This window comes from Sus scrofa, chromosome 2, assembly GCF_000003025.6.
Source record: "Sus scrofa isolate TJ Tabasco breed Duroc chromosome 2, Sscrofa11.1, whole genome shotgun sequence".
Taxonomy (NCBI): Eukaryota; Metazoa; Chordata; class Mammalia; order Artiodactyla; family Suidae; genus Sus; species Sus scrofa.
Window position 1 is genome coordinate 51,328,809 of NC_010444.4, and position 15,408 is coordinate 51,344,216.

A 15,408-nucleotide genomic window follows, 5' to 3' on the forward strand; every position below is an offset into this window, starting at 1 on the left:
TCTTATGACATCTCTTTCTTAGGGACCCTTTCTCCTTGTAGGTAGCCTGAGCTCCTTCATTTGGTGACTGGATTCTTTTCAGGGAATAGTAGATTCCACAGAATTTGTTAAGGTTTGTTTTCATCAGTCCCAGAATGTTACTTTCCAGATGTTCTATTGCACAAATCAGGCACAAGGCCAGTCTAGTTCTAGGGGGTTAAGAAATAGATCCCACTGTTGTTGAGGGAACCCCTGGATCATTGGGGACAATTTCTAACAATACGTCATGGGGACATAGGCTCTATCTCTCTAATTCTTTGCTGTCCTGAGCATGAAAAATCTTTCTTTTTTTTTGTCTTTGTTGTTTGTTGTTGTTGTTGTTGTTGTTATTGTTGCTATTTCTTGGGCCGCTCCCGCGGCATATGGAGGTTCCCAGGCTAGGGGTCTAATCAGAGCTGTAGCCACCGGCCTACGCCAGAGCCACAACAACGCGGGATCCGAGCCGCGTCTGCAACCTACACCACAGCTCACGGCAACGCCGGATCGTTAACCCACTGAGCAAGGGCAGGGATCGAACCCGCAACCTCATGGTTCCTAGTCGGATTCGTTAACCACTGCGCCACGACGGGAACTCCCATGAAAAATCTTTCTAATGCTTATTGCCTCATGGTTACAAGATGGCTTCCACAACTCCATCCATCATGGAAAGGATATTTAAGGATTGTGTGATTGTGTGTTCTTTCTTTTTCACTGCTCTGTAGCAAAATATCACAAACTCAGAGGCTTAAACCAATGCTCCTTTATTAGTTTGTAGTTCTGTAGGTCAGAATTTAGGAAGCGGTATGGCTAGATTCTCTTCTCAGGGTCTCAAGGGATGAATCCATGTGCTGTATAGTTGAGTTATGTCAACTATACAGCTTATCTAAATTACTAGAAGAATTTATTTCCTTGTGGTTCTGGGACTAAGGCTGTTGCCTGGCTGGCTGGCAGCCAGGGGCTACTCTCAGGTCCTTTATCACTGGCCCCTCCTGTCTGTTCACTGTTATGTTTTGAATCTCTTTGGCCAGGAAAAGTCCCCTCCCTTTTGCGGTCTCACCTGCTTAGGTCAAGTCCACACAGGATAATCTCCTTGTTAATTAACTCAGAGTCAACTGATCTGAGACTTAAATTCCTTCTGCAGAATTCCTTCACAAAAGTACCTGGATTAGTGTTCGGCAAAGTAGTCTGGGGAAGGTACATGCACACTGTGGAGCAGGGATCTTGAGGCAGTCCTCCCTAGCAGAGAGTGTCACCAGCTCTTCTATTCAGAGAACTGATGCTTTCTGAGGAGCCCACAGTAGATTTCCCCTCATGTGTCTCAGCGTTGTGTGGGTCTAATGGCCATGCCTTGCTCAGGCAGCCTGGGAAAGTGAGCCTCTAACCTTCAAACCTCAGTGGTGGGACGTTGAGGGTTGTGGGGGTAGGCCTGTGGTGATATGGCTGGCCTGGCTCTGTTGAGGGACCTGTTCTATAGGACTGGCCAATACCCACACCAGTGTGGCTTTGCCCTAATTTTGGGCACCCACTTTGAGGCAGGCTGTAGAGGGATCAGAGTGTGGAGAGGGTCAGACCTCACTCCTGCCTCTTAGCCAGGTAACCTTAGACAAGTTGTTGAAGTCATGTCCCCCTGAAATTCCTGTCTGTTTGGGAACTCAGAATGTGGCCTGAACTAGAAATGGGGTCTTTGCAGATGACATCAAAGTGAGGGTCATAGGGATCATGACCTTGGAGTAGGGTGGGCCTGGAATCTAAAGACAGGGGTCCTTTTAGAGAACAGAGAAGGATATATGAGATACAGAGACATAGGGAGATGACCAGCGACAATGGGGGCAGAGACTAGGGTGTTGTAGTTATAAGCCCAGAGCTGCCTGGAGCCACCAGGAGCTGGAAGAAGCAGGAAGGGTCTGCCCTCACAGCCCCCAGAGTGAGCTCTGTCTGCCCATACCTTGATCTCAGACTTCTGGTGGCCAGACTGGAGAGAACAGATTCCTGTTGTCTTAGGGTTCCTGTTTGTGGTCATATGTTATGGCTGCCCCAGGACCTCATACAGTCGCCCCCCGCCCACTTTCCTCATAGGAGCAGTGGGCAGTAATAGAGTTGCTAGGGCTGTGTTGAGGACTCTGCCCCCCAAACCCATTCCTGCCACTCTAGGAGTGATGTGGGCTGTCTCCTCTCAAAGCACTGTATGTTTTGGCTGCTGGACTGAGATTCTGGGAGAAAGCTAGGTCAAGGGAAAAGGGAAGAGCTTGCTTGGTGGGCCAGAGGCCCAGGCAGCCTTGAATCCATTATTGGTAACTCCCATTTTGTCTCTCCCTAGTCCTTGGCAACCACACATCCACTTTCTGGTCTCTGTGGACTTGACTGTTCTAAACATTTCATTTAACATTTCATTTCATCAACATCTATGTTTTCTTCTCAGAGTTTTCTAGTTTTAGCTCTTATATTTAGATCTTTGATCCATGGACTCATGGGATATGTGACTGTTTGTATCTGCTTTTTTTCACTGAGTGTAATGTTTATGAGGTTCATCCTTGCTGAGCATATATGTTAGTATTTCATTCCTTTTTATAACCTAATAATATTCCATTGTATGGATAGATCACATTTTGTCTATTTATTTGTTAGTTCATGGACAAAAGTTGTTTGCACTTTTTGACTCTTGTGAATAGTACTATTATGAATATTCTTATATAAGGTTTTGTGTGAATATGTATTTTCACTTCTCTTGGGATTGTTGGTTCATGCAATGATTCCATGTTAACTTCATGAGGAGCCGCCAGACTGTTCCAGAGTGGCTGCACCATTTTGCATCCCCAAGAACAATGCTTCACCACATTCTTACCAACACTTGTTACTCTCAGTTTATTTATTTATTTTGATTATAGCCATCCTGGGGGATGTTTCTTACTGTGGTTTTGATTTGCATTTTCTTGATGACTAATGATGTTGAGCATCTTTTCATGCGCATTTGGCTCTTTGTTTACATTCTTTGAAGAAGTGTCTATTCAAATCCTTTGCCTGCTTTTTAATTGTTATTCATCTTTTTATTATTGAGTTGTAAGAGTTCTTCATATATTCTGGGTGCTAGAGTCTTATCAGGTTTATGATTTGCAAATATTTTCTCCCATTTATTTTCTTAATAGTGTCTTTTGATGCACAAAAGTTTTAAAATTGTGATGAAGTCCAGTTTATCCTCTTTGTTTGCTTGTGTGTTAGGTGTCACATCTAAGAAACCATTGCCTAATCCAAGGTCAAATAGATTGACATCTATGTTTTCTTCTAAGAGTTTTCTAGTTTTAGCTCTTATATTTAGATCTTTGATCCATTTAGTGTTAATTTTGTATATGGTCCAACTTCATCCTTTTCCTATGGATATCCACTTGTCCCAGAACCATATGTTGAAAAGATTTTTTTCTTCATTGAATTTATTTTCTTGTCATCTTCATTGAAATTCAATGAACAATTAATTAAAAATTTATTTCTGTACTCTCAATTTTATTCCATTGATGTGTATGTCTACCTGTCTGTCCTTATGCCAGTACCATGCAGTCTTGATTACTGTAGATTTGTGGTAAGATTTGAAATTGGAAAGTGTGAATCTTTTAAGTTTCTTTTCAATGTTGATTTAGGTATTTGAGATCCCTTACATTTCCACATGAATTTTAGGATCATCTTTTCAAATTTTGCAAAAAAGGCAGCTAGTATTTTGATTAGGATTCCATTGAATGTGTAGATGACTTTGGGGAGTATTGTCATTCTTAGCAGTATTGGTCTTCTTATCCAAAAATATGAGATGACTTTCTATTTTATTTGTCTTTTAAATTTCTTTCAATATTTTATAATTTTCAGTGTACAGGACTGGTGTTCACTTTAAGTTTGTTGCTAAGTATTTTATTCTTTTTGATGCTACTATGAAAAGAATTGTTTTCTTAATTTCTTTTTTTCAATTTGTTCATTCCTAGAGTACAAAATATAATTGATTTTTGTATATTGGCTTAGTATCCTGCAACTCTTCTAGATTCATTTGTTCACTCTATTAGTTCTTTTGTGGATGTCTTAGAATTTTCTAGAAACAAATGCTGTCACTGGAAGATATTTTACTTCATTTCTAATCTGGATCTTATTTTGTTTTTGATTACTGATTATTCTCTTTACTTGTTATAGATCTGTTTAGCTTTTCTATTTATGCTTGTTTTGTTTGTTTATTTATTTATTAGGCCTGCCCCTGCAGCATACGGAGGTTCCCAGGCTAGGGGTTGAATCAGAGCTGCAGCTGTTGGCCTACACCAGGGCCATAGCAACAGGGGATCTGAGATGCATCTGCAAGCTGCACCTTACAGCTCATGGCAATGCCAGATCCTTAACCCAACAAGCGAGGCCGGGGATCAAACCTGCAACCTCATGGTTCCTAGTGGGATTCACTTCCGCTGTGCCACAAGGAGAACTCCTATAATTGTTCTAGTTTTGATAGTTTGTATGTTGCTAGGCATTTCTCCATTTCATCTAGGTTATCTAGTTTGTTGGGAGGCAGTTGTTAATAGTAGTCTCATAATCCTTTTAATTTTCATAAGGTCTGTATTGATATCCCCATTTAAAATTTTTTAAAATAATTTGAGTCATAGCTTTTTTCTTTGTTAGTTGGTCAGTGGTTTGTCAATTTTGTTAATCTTTTCAAAGAACCACGTTTTTGTTTCCTTGGTTCTTTCTATTGTTTTCTATTCTTTATTTCATTTCTCTCTTCTCATCCTTATTTTCTTCATTCTTCTAAATTTGGGTTTAACTAAATATTTTTTTCTTGTTTCTTAAGGTATGAAGTTAGATTATTGACTTATGATCTTCTTTTTACGGGCCTAGGTAGGCCTGTAATTTATAGCTATGGATTTCTCTCTGAACACTGCTTTCACTCCACCTCATAAGTTTTGGTGTGTTGTATTTTCACTTTTCATTTATCTTAAAATATTTTCTCATTTTCTTTGTAAGTCTCCTTTTTTTTTTTTTTTTTTTTTTTTGGTGGGGGATGCGCTTGCAGCATACAGAAGTTCCCAGGCCAGGTGCTGAACCTGCAGCACAGCAGTGGCAAAACTGGAGCAGATCCCACTGAGCGAGGCCAGGGATCAAACCCACAACCTTATGGTTCCTAGTCAGATCTGTGTCCTCTGTGCCACAGTGGGAATTCCCCTGCTCTTTGTTTTTTATATGTCATATCTTTTGCCATCAGTTTCCCCATTGCTTTCACTTATGATTGATTTTTTCTAGCATACCATTTTTGTTCCCTTCTTTTGTTTAAGTATATATACATTTATTTTTTTTCTTAGTGTTTACCCTGGAGGTAACCATTAACATCTTAACTTTGTAATAATCAAGTCTGAAGTTATACCAATTAATTTCAATAAAACTCTGCTCTTTTATAGCTTATGCCCATCCCTTTATGTTGTTATTGGCACAAGCTATGTCTTTATACATTGTATGTCCATTAAGTTTATATTTTTATGATTGTTGTTTAGGCATTTGCATTGAAAGTTATATAGAAACAAAGAGGAGTTACAAAATAAAAATCCTGTAATACTGGCTTTTATATTTACATGTGTAGCTACATTTACTGTTGTTCTTCATTTTTACATGTGGCTTCAAGTTATTGTCTTGTGTTTTTTCATTTTGTCTTGAAGATCTCCTTCAGCATTTTTGTGTGGGACAATTCCAGTAGCAACAAACTCCTCAGTATTTGTTTATATGGGCATGTACTGTTTCCCTTAGTTTTTTAAAAAAATTTATGGCCTCACTCGTGCCATATGGAAGTTTCCTGGCCAGGGATTGAATCTGAGCTGCAGATGTGACCTCTGCTGCAAGTGCAGCAATGCAGGATCCTTTAACTTACAGCATCCAGTTGAGGATTGAACCTGTGCCTCTGCAGTGACTCAAGCTGCTGCAGTTGGAGTCTTAACCCACTGTGCCACACGGAAATTCCAAGTTCTTCTTAATTTTTTTTGTATTTCTTTTCTTCTTTTTTTTTTTCTTTTTTTTGCCATTTCTTGGGCTGCTCCCGCGGCATGTGGAGGTTCCCAGGCTAGGGGTCTAATCGGAGCTATAGCTGCCAGCCTATGCCAGAGCCACAGCAACGCGGGATCCGAGCCGCGTCTGCAACCTTCACCACAGCTCATGGCAACACCGGATTGGTAACCCACTGAGCAAGGGCAGGGATCGAACCCAAAACCTCATGGTTCCTAGTGGGATTCATTAACCACTGCGCCATGATGGGAACTCCCTTTTCTTCATTTTTTTAAGCAAATGACAAAGACCAGTTTACCAGCTTTATTTTTTTAAACCTAAGCTTAACATATGTATTTAAACAATTGTGAAAACTTACGAAATTGCCAGCAGCATCCATGCACAATAGCAACAAGCTCCTCAACTAGAAAGCATCTTCAATTTATATTAAATTGGAAATGTATTACCATTTATGCATTAATGTCTTTCACTACTTAATACTGAAAAAAATTGAAATTACATGTGTGAAAGATTCATCTGGCAATGTTAACTTCACAGCAGGTTGACACTACTTGGCTCATGTTTCTTTCTTTCTTTCTTTCTTTCTTTCTTTCTTTCTTTCTTTCTTTCTTTCTTTCTTTCTTTCTTTCTTTCTTTTGCTTTTTAGGGCCACACCCACAGCATATCAAAGTTCCTAGGCTAGGGGTCAAATCAGAGCTGTAGCCACTGGCTTACGCCACAGCCTCAGCAGCACTGGATCCAAGCTGCGTCTTAGATCTACACAGCAACACCTGATTCTTAACCCACTGAGTGAGGCCAGGGACTGAACCTGCATCCTCATGGATTGTATTCAGATTTGTTCCTGCTGAGCCATGACAGGAACTCCCTTGGCTCATGTTTCAAATGCAGTGGAAAAGCAGGTCTGTGCTGGTGTTAGTGTAGGAAAGAGTCGTGTCCACCCTGGATTATGTTTAATAAAAAACAAAGTGCCTAAAGAGATTTACAACAATTTTAAAGACAAAAAGTGGTCCTTTTTTTGTGGTCCAACAATAAACTCAAATGTCTATGACAAATAGGTGTCCAATGAGCTGTATATAAATTCTCTAGGTGCAGTTATACTGAAAGTCCAGTTTGTCTGAAATCTTCAAACTATGTTCCTTAAATGGAGTTAACATTTCTGTTACACAAGTGTGCATTGAGCTACTTGTTATCCAAGTGCAGCAGCTGCTTCTTAACCATTTATTGTCAAGGACTTTAACTGGCTGTCTTCTTCAACTTCCATTCTTTTTTGACCATTCTTGACAAACCTCTTCATAGTGATTTTTCTGCCATTAAACATTTTAGTAGAAGCTAATAGAGGTTTGTAGTTGCCCATCCCTCTGCCACCAAATCTTGTGGAAGAGAAAGAAATGAGGCGCCTGGGACCTAGTGAACCAAAGGAAGCGAATCCTGTATCAAAATGAGAAAATCTCCCTCCAAAAAGGGAAATCCACTGAAATCAGAAAAAAACCACCCTGTGCCTTGCATCTGGCTTTTGTGAGGACCTCTTCCCAAAGAAATCCTTAAATGGGTAGAAGTTGAAAGAAAATGAGTGCCTTCCACCAAAAAATTTCCTTAAGATGTCATCTGGGTTTTGGAATGTGAAGCCAAACTCAAACAGACTGTCAAAATGACTTTCACCTCCACTGTCACAGTTTAATCCTTTGCCATATTTGTCATAGACGTCCCATTTTTTAGCATCTGATAACACCTCATATGCCTCAGCAACTTGCTTGAATTTTCTCTCCACTTATTCTTTCTTCTTGGGATGATTTTTATCTGGATGCCACTTCAGTGCCAGTTTCTGATATGTCTTTTTAATATACTTGGCTGAGGCATGTCTCTGCACAGCTAGAACTTCATAGTAATCTACCATGTTTTAACAGCCTGTTGGAATGAGTCTGAGGACACAGGAGCTGGTGGCAGAGGTGTGGCAGGGCAGCAGCCAGGTCTCCTCCGGTCCTGCACAGCAGTGCTTGTGGTGGCAGCGACCTCTCCTTAATTTTTGAAGAACAGTTTTGCCAGATCTAAAATTCTTTGTTGATGGTTTTTTCTTTTAGCAGTTTGAATACATCATCCCATTGCCTTATGGCCTCTGTGGTTTCTGAAGAGAAATCAGCTGTTAATCTTATTGATGAGCTCTTGAATGTGGCCTCACTTCTCATTTGCTCCTTTCAAGATTCTCTCTCCCTTTCTCTCCACTTTTGATAATTTGACACATATTGTCACAGTGTGGATCTCTTTTAGTTTATCTTGCTTGGAGTTTGTTGAGCTTCTTGGATGTGTAGATTCATGTTTTTCATACAATTTTGGAAGTTTTTGACCATTATTTCTTCAAATAGTCACTGTGCACCTTTTCCCCTCTCCCACAGACTCCTATTATGTATATATTGGTACAATCCATGTGGTCCAATAGGTATTTGAGGCTATGTTCATTTTGTTCTTTCTTTTTTCTTCCTGCTTCTCAGATTGGCTAATTTTAAGAGACCCGTTTTTAAGTTTATTGATTCTTTTGCCTGCTTAAATTGGCTGTTGAATACCTCTAGTGAAAGTCTCATTTCAGTTATTATACTTCTTAAATCTAGAATTTTTATTTTAAAAATCTATCTTTTTAATGGGTATTCTTTATTTGATGAGACTTTGTCCTCATGTATTCCTTTGTTTCATTATAAATAGTTTCCTTTAGTTTTTTGAACATATTAAAAATAGCTAATGTAAAGACTTTTCCTGGAGTTCCTGTCATGGCTCAGTGGTTAACGAATCCGACAAGGAACCATGAGGTTTTAGGTTTGATCCCTGGCCTTGCTCGGGTTAAGGATCTGGTGTTGCCGTGAGCTGTGGTGTAGGTTGCAGACATGGCTCAGATCCCTCATTGCTGTGGCTCTGGCATAGCCCGCCGGCTACAGCTCTAATTAGACCCTTAGCCCGGGAACCTCCATGTGCCACAGGAACGGCCCAAGAAATGGCAAAAAGACAAAAAAAAAAAAAAAAAAAAAAAAAAAAAAAAAAAGAGAGAGAGACTTCTCCTAGGAAGTTTAATAGCTGAGCTTTCTCAAATACATTTTCTGTTGCTGCTTCTTCTGCTTGTGAGTGGACCATGCTTTCTTGTTTTCTTGCATGTTGTGTAACTCTTTATTGATAACTGGAATATTAAGTGATATAATGTGGAAACTCTGGAGTTCAGACTCTTCCGTTCTCCCCACTGTGTATTGTTGTTGCTATTTGTTTTGTTGCTGTTGTTTGCATGTTCAGTGACTTTTCTGAGTTAATTCTCTGAAATCTGTATTTTTTTTTTTTATTGCGTAAGACGTTGAAGTCCCTCTTCAGTTAGCTTATTGATCAGCTAATGATTTGGTAACGATTTCCTTAGATGTCTCTAACCAGTAAGTCTCTCAGTCTTTCCCAGGGGACTTTGTGTGGTGCATGCATATAACATTCAGTCTACTTTGCCTTTATTTCATGCTTCACATGGCTGTGATTATTTTCAACAAGTGCATGTGGGGAATAGCTGTTTGTACTTGGTGAGCTTCTGTTTAGGCCTGAATAATGAATAAATAAAGACAGCCTTGTGAGTCGGGTTTTCCAGGGAACCACCAATCAGCTTAAAAAATGACAGTTCTCTGGGATGGGATTTTGAAAGAGCTCTTATTCCATTCTTCCCCTACCAAGTGGCTTCCAGGTTGCTGGTTTTCACTGTGGTAATAGACTGTTGGTTTTGAGGTTACCTCAGAACCAAGCAGGAGGGTATGAAAATTGGGCAAGTTAAAACACCACTGATCTTATTGTTCTTACCAAGATTTGGCTGTTTTTCTTGAATATATGCTCCCTAGATTGCTATAAGCCTTTGATTAATTTCCAGAGCTCTGAGAAAGTCGATTACAACAATTTTTGTTTTAATTGGTTTTATGGAAGAACAATTTTTAAAAAGTTTTTTTTTGCCATTTTTGCTGATATCTCTTTGAGTGATTTAAAAATATTGAACCAGCTTTGCATTTCTTGGATTAAGCCCATTTGATTGTGGTGTGTTATTCTTTTTATATGTTACTGGATTCAGTTTGACAATATTTTGCTATTTATGTATTTATGTTCATACGTGGGGAATTTTGGTTTGTATCTGTCTTATACTGTCTTTGTATGGCTTTGGTATCAGGATAATACTGGCCCCACAAAATGGGTTGAAAAAAATATTCCCTTTACCTCTGTTTATTGTAAGAGATCATGTAGAATCTATACTATTCTATTCCTTCTTTAATTTCTCTTTTAGTTATTTCACTGACTAAACCAATGAAGTCATCCTGGCTCAGAAACTTCTCTTGGAAAGTCTAAATGATAAAAACATTTTATTTATAGTTATGAAAGTATATAGGTTATTTGTTTCCTCTGGGAAATTTTTGATAGTTTTTAGATTCTGAGGAAGAACTGGTTTGCTTCATCATATTTGTTTCCTTCTTGTTCATAGAGTTTTTTGTAGTATTCCTTTATTATACCATTTAATGTCTGCAGGATATGTGGCATTATCCCTTGTTTCATTCTTGATATTGTTAATGTCTTCTCTCTTTTTCTTTCTAGAAGTTTATCAATTTAATTGATCTTTTCAAAGAACCAGATACAGGTTTCATTGATTTTATTTATTTGTAAAAAACCTAATTGATTTCTGTTCTTATCTTTAGTATTTACTTTTTTCTCCTTGCTCTAGGCTTATTTTACTCTTCTTTTTCAAATTTCTTAAGGTGGGACTTTAAATTTCTGATTGAGATTTTTTTTCTTTTCTAATATAAATACTTAATACCATAAATTTAAGTGCTACTTTAACTTTTTCCTAGATATTTTGATATGTTGTATTTTCACTGTTGTTCAGTTTAAAAGTTCTACTAATTTCCCTTGAGACGTTTTCAACTTCTGTATTGTTCAGAGGTGTGTTAATTTCCAGGTATTTAGAGACCTTACCATTAGCCCTCTGTTATTGACTTCTAGTCCAATTCCATTTTGGTCAGAGAACATTTTTTTGTATTTTTTTCAAGTTTTAGAAATTTTTAGAAGTTTATTTCGAACCACAATATGGTGTATGTTGGTGAATGTTACCTGTACACTTAAAAGGAAGTGTAGTTTGCTGTTATTGGGTGGAATGTCTTAGAAATTTTAGGTCATGCTGATTATTGGTTCAGCCCCTGATGATTTTCCTGCTACTTTTATCAATCATTGAGTAAAGAGTATTGAAGTTTCCAGCTATAATTATGGACTTCCTGGTTTTACTTTCAGTTCTGTCAGTTTCTTCTTCATGTCTTTTGAAGCTCTGTTAGTAGGTATTCATTTAGAATTATTATTTTTTCTTTGTAACTTAACCCATTTATCTTTATGTAATACCCCTCTTTATCCTTGGTAAACTTCTTTGCTCAGAAGTATACTTTATTTGATATTAATATAGGTATTCTGGGTTTATCTTGATTACTGTTTGCATTGTGTGTATTTTTCATCCTTTTACATTTACTTACATGTATGTGAAGTGAGTTTCTTGTAGGCATCATAAAGTTGTGTTATTTTTTACCCTTTCTGACAATCTCTTTTATAATCAATATGTTTAGACTGTATTCATTATTAATGCAATAGTAGGTTTGTTTTAATTCTGGTCTACCATCTTATTATTTATTTCTGTTTTTTCTTTTTTTACCTTTCCTGTCTTTTGGGTTATTTATGATGCTTTTAGTATTCTGTTTAATCTGTTGTGACTTCGTACATACTTTTGTGTAGTCACTCTACGGATTGCACTAAACATATTCAATTCCTCAACATCAGCTTAGAATCACTGCTTTTGTTGGCATGTGGAACTTAGGTCCTTTTACCCTCCCACCTTCATGTTATTGGTTATCTTATGTGTTATTTCTGTGTACATTGAAAACCTCATTAGACAATATGATGATTTTTGCTTTGTTTTTTTTTTTTTTTTTTTTTGTCTTTTTAGGGCCACACCCATGGCATATGGAGATTCCCAGGCTAGGGGTCAAATTGGAGCTGTAGCTGCTAGTCTATGCCACAGCCACAGAAATGTAGGATCTAAGCCATGTCTTTGACCTATACCACAGCTTACTGCAATGCCAGATCCTTAACCCAATGAGTAAGGCCAGGGATTGAACCTGCATCCTCATGGATACTAGTCAGGTTCATTAACCACTGAGTCATGACGGAAACTCCTGATTCTTGTTTTTAACTAACAAACATATTTTAAAGAATTCAAAAGGAGAGATAAAGTTTATTTTATTTACCCCCTGTATTAGTCTGCTTAGGCTGTATAACAAAATACCACAGACTGTGTGGCAGGAACAATGGACATTTATTTTCTTGCAGTTCTGGAGACTGAAAGTCCAAAATCAAGGTGCCAGCATGGTCAGTTTCTTGTGAGGGCTCTCTTCTTGGCTTGTAGATGGCTGTATCATCACATGGCCTTGCCTCTGTGGGCAGAAAGTAACAAAGTCAAGTTAATATATGAACTGGCAAGGGGAAAAAAGGGAAATTACCAGGTGCTGGAAGTGAATATGGACTGGGAGACTAATTCAGTGAGTGATAAGTTGGTGTACAGATTCTATAGCGGGTTTTTGGTTTTAGGGATCTGGGTGGGTCTGATTTGCAAATAGGCAGTAGGAGCTTAGGTTCAAGTAGGAGCCCCAGTTTAAAAGCTGGAGGCTTTTTAAATATAATCTCCTTTTTGGTTTTTGGCCTTCTTCTATTCACTATGTTGTGTCTTTCTGTGATATTTTTCATTTCCCATTATTTATTAAAAATCTCGAAGCTTAGGATTCATGTCTTTTACCATTTCTAAAATTTATCCACTGGATTTCTTTAATTATTTCATCCTTTTCACTATTTATAGTTTCTCCTAGAAATCCTTTTAGACCCTTGTGTGAGCTTCTGCTTCTCTTGTCTGTCATTATTTCTTACTTCTTTGTAATTCATCCTGAGTAATTTCCTCAGATCTATCTTCCAATTCAGTAATTTTATCTTCAGTTATGTCTAAGTTGCTGTTTATTCTTCCACTAAATTGTTTATTACAATGTTTTGTTCCCTATTCAAGAAATTTCATTTGGCTATTTAAATCTACCTGTTCTTTTTTCTTGTATTTCACCTTTTCTTGTTTTCATGTCTTCCATACATTTCTTTAATCATTTTAAGTAGACTAATCTTGCACACTCTTTTGGATTTTTTTTTTTTAATCTGAAGTTCCTGGATGGTCTAATCTCACTTTTGTTCACAAATTTCAACTCTCATTTGTATTGAATTGTTCCTCTGGTGCTTATATTTTTAATCATAAGAATATCTTTATCAGGGCTTCTTTAAACAATGATAATTAAGTATGGCATGGGTGGTGAGAATATCCCTACTGAGTGTTTTACATTTATTTCTTCCAGGTACTCCAGGAATATCAGTGACCTGGAACCCCTTTTTTAGGTTAACTTAATCTGGGGGGTCCCAAATATCATACATTCAAACTTAAATCCCAAGTGAGAAACAGGTTTCCATTTTTCTTTTCATATCTGAGCCAAAGCAGAGACAAACACCTTATCACCTCCATGGACTGTGAGTAGGTTGCTTTTCTGGTCCATCTTTTCCTTAATGTGGTTCTACAAGGTCCCCAGATTTGTGCAGTTGTCTCACTTCCACTTGCATCATGCAAGGAAGTGTAGGCTGAGGTGAGGGCCAGTGGCATGCTAAGCTGTGAGGTAGCCCAGGTCCAGACAGAGGTGACATGGTTCAAGAAAGGAAAGAAGCTGAGTTCAAGCTCAAAAGTGTATGTGTAGGCCACAGGCTGTGGGTGGAGGCTGGTGGTGCAGCAGGTGGGCAAAACAGATGCTGGGGACTACAGCTGTGAGGCCTGGGGCCTGAAGGTCTCCTTTTCACTTGTGTAAACTTCACAGCCACCTTGAGAAGAAGAATTCTGATTATTTCCAATTTAAGAGAAGGCACAAGGAAATTCCATAACTTGCCAAAGTTCACATAGCCAGAGAATTACAGAGTCAGCACCTGGACCCCATATTCCAGGATTAACTTTTCTTGCTTGAAGAATTCTGTCATTAATATTTATTTTAGCATATCTGCTTGTGCTCTATTTTTTTTTTGCTTGTATGAGAACATATATTTTGCCTTTAATTCTGAGGGCTATTTTCTCTGGGTATTGAATTACAGTTTAGCAATTCCCCCTTCCTATATTAAGCAATTTTTTAAAAAAGGACCATTCCATTGTCTTTTGGATTGCATGTATTTTTGGAACATTGACTGTCATATTTATTATGGTCCTTCAAGGGTAATTTTTAATTTTCCTATTGTTTTTAAGATATTATTTTCAATTTAGATTTTTAGCAATTTACATTGATGAACCTAAGTATGATTTTCTCTGTATTTATACTGGTTAGGGTTACAGAGCATTTTGAGTTCGTGGATTTTTTTTCTTCAACTATAGAGTATGGTTTCTTACATTTATCTCTCTTTCTACCTCTTAATTCTTCTGCTTTCTGTGCTTTAGTCTGGATATTTTCTCTTGGCCCATCTTCCTATTCAATAATCTTCTATTCTTCTACATCTGTGGGTTTGACAACTGATTGTGTGTTTACTTTCAGTTATTGTGTTTTCAGTTTTACAATTTCCATTTGTTTAATTTCTTATATATTCTATAGATTTTAGACTCTGTAGTAAAATTTTTATATTTGATCTATTTTCTTTAATATTAAAAAGTATTATTGTGGTTATATCTGAATGCCATAAAACCAATCATATGATATTGCCCTTTTTTTGGATTTCTCTTTTCTTTTGTCCTTGGCATGCCAGAGAATTCTCAGGTGACTCTCAGACATTGTGTGAGAAAACTTTGAATATGAGTGATGTTATATTACTTCAGAAAGAGTATCAGTATATCCTTTGCTGGGGAGAGAGAGAACAACTAAGAAATTTAGCCTGTTCCACAACTACACTGACTCAAGCTGCATTGCAATTTTTTTTTTTTTTTGGTCTTTTTGCCATTTCTTGGGCTGCTCCCGCGGCATATGGAGGTTCCCAGGCTAGGGGTCGAATTGGAGCTGTAGCTGCCAGTTTACGCCAGAGCCACAGCAACGCAGGATCCGAGCCGCGTCTGTGACCTACACCACAGCTCACGGCAACGCTGGATCCTTAACCCACTGAGCAAGGCCAGGGATCGAACCCGCAACCTCATGGTTCCTAGTCGGATTTGTTAACCACTGTGCCACGACGTGAACTCCTGCAGTGCAGTTTTGATCAGGGTCATCTGTCTCTGGTTTGTGCTCAATCCTGGGCATCATCCTCCAAGGATTCATCAGAGACTTGGGGTATGTATGAGAGTCTCTTTTCAGGCAGACACTCAAC

General features: G+C 38.1%; 1 protein-coding gene and 1 pseudogene across 35 annotated transcripts in view; one reads left to right on the forward strand and one right to left on the reverse strand.

Moving 5' to 3' along the window:
* The window catches only part of OBSCN (obscurin, cytoskeletal calmodulin and titin-interacting RhoGEF), a 216,709-nt gene that overhangs the window by 11,271 nt on the left and 190,030 nt on the right, over nt 1–15,408 (forward strand). The gene's annotated exons all lie outside the window — the stretch shown is intronic.
* Nucleotides 6,817–8,800, reverse strand: LOC100738044 (annotated as a pseudogene).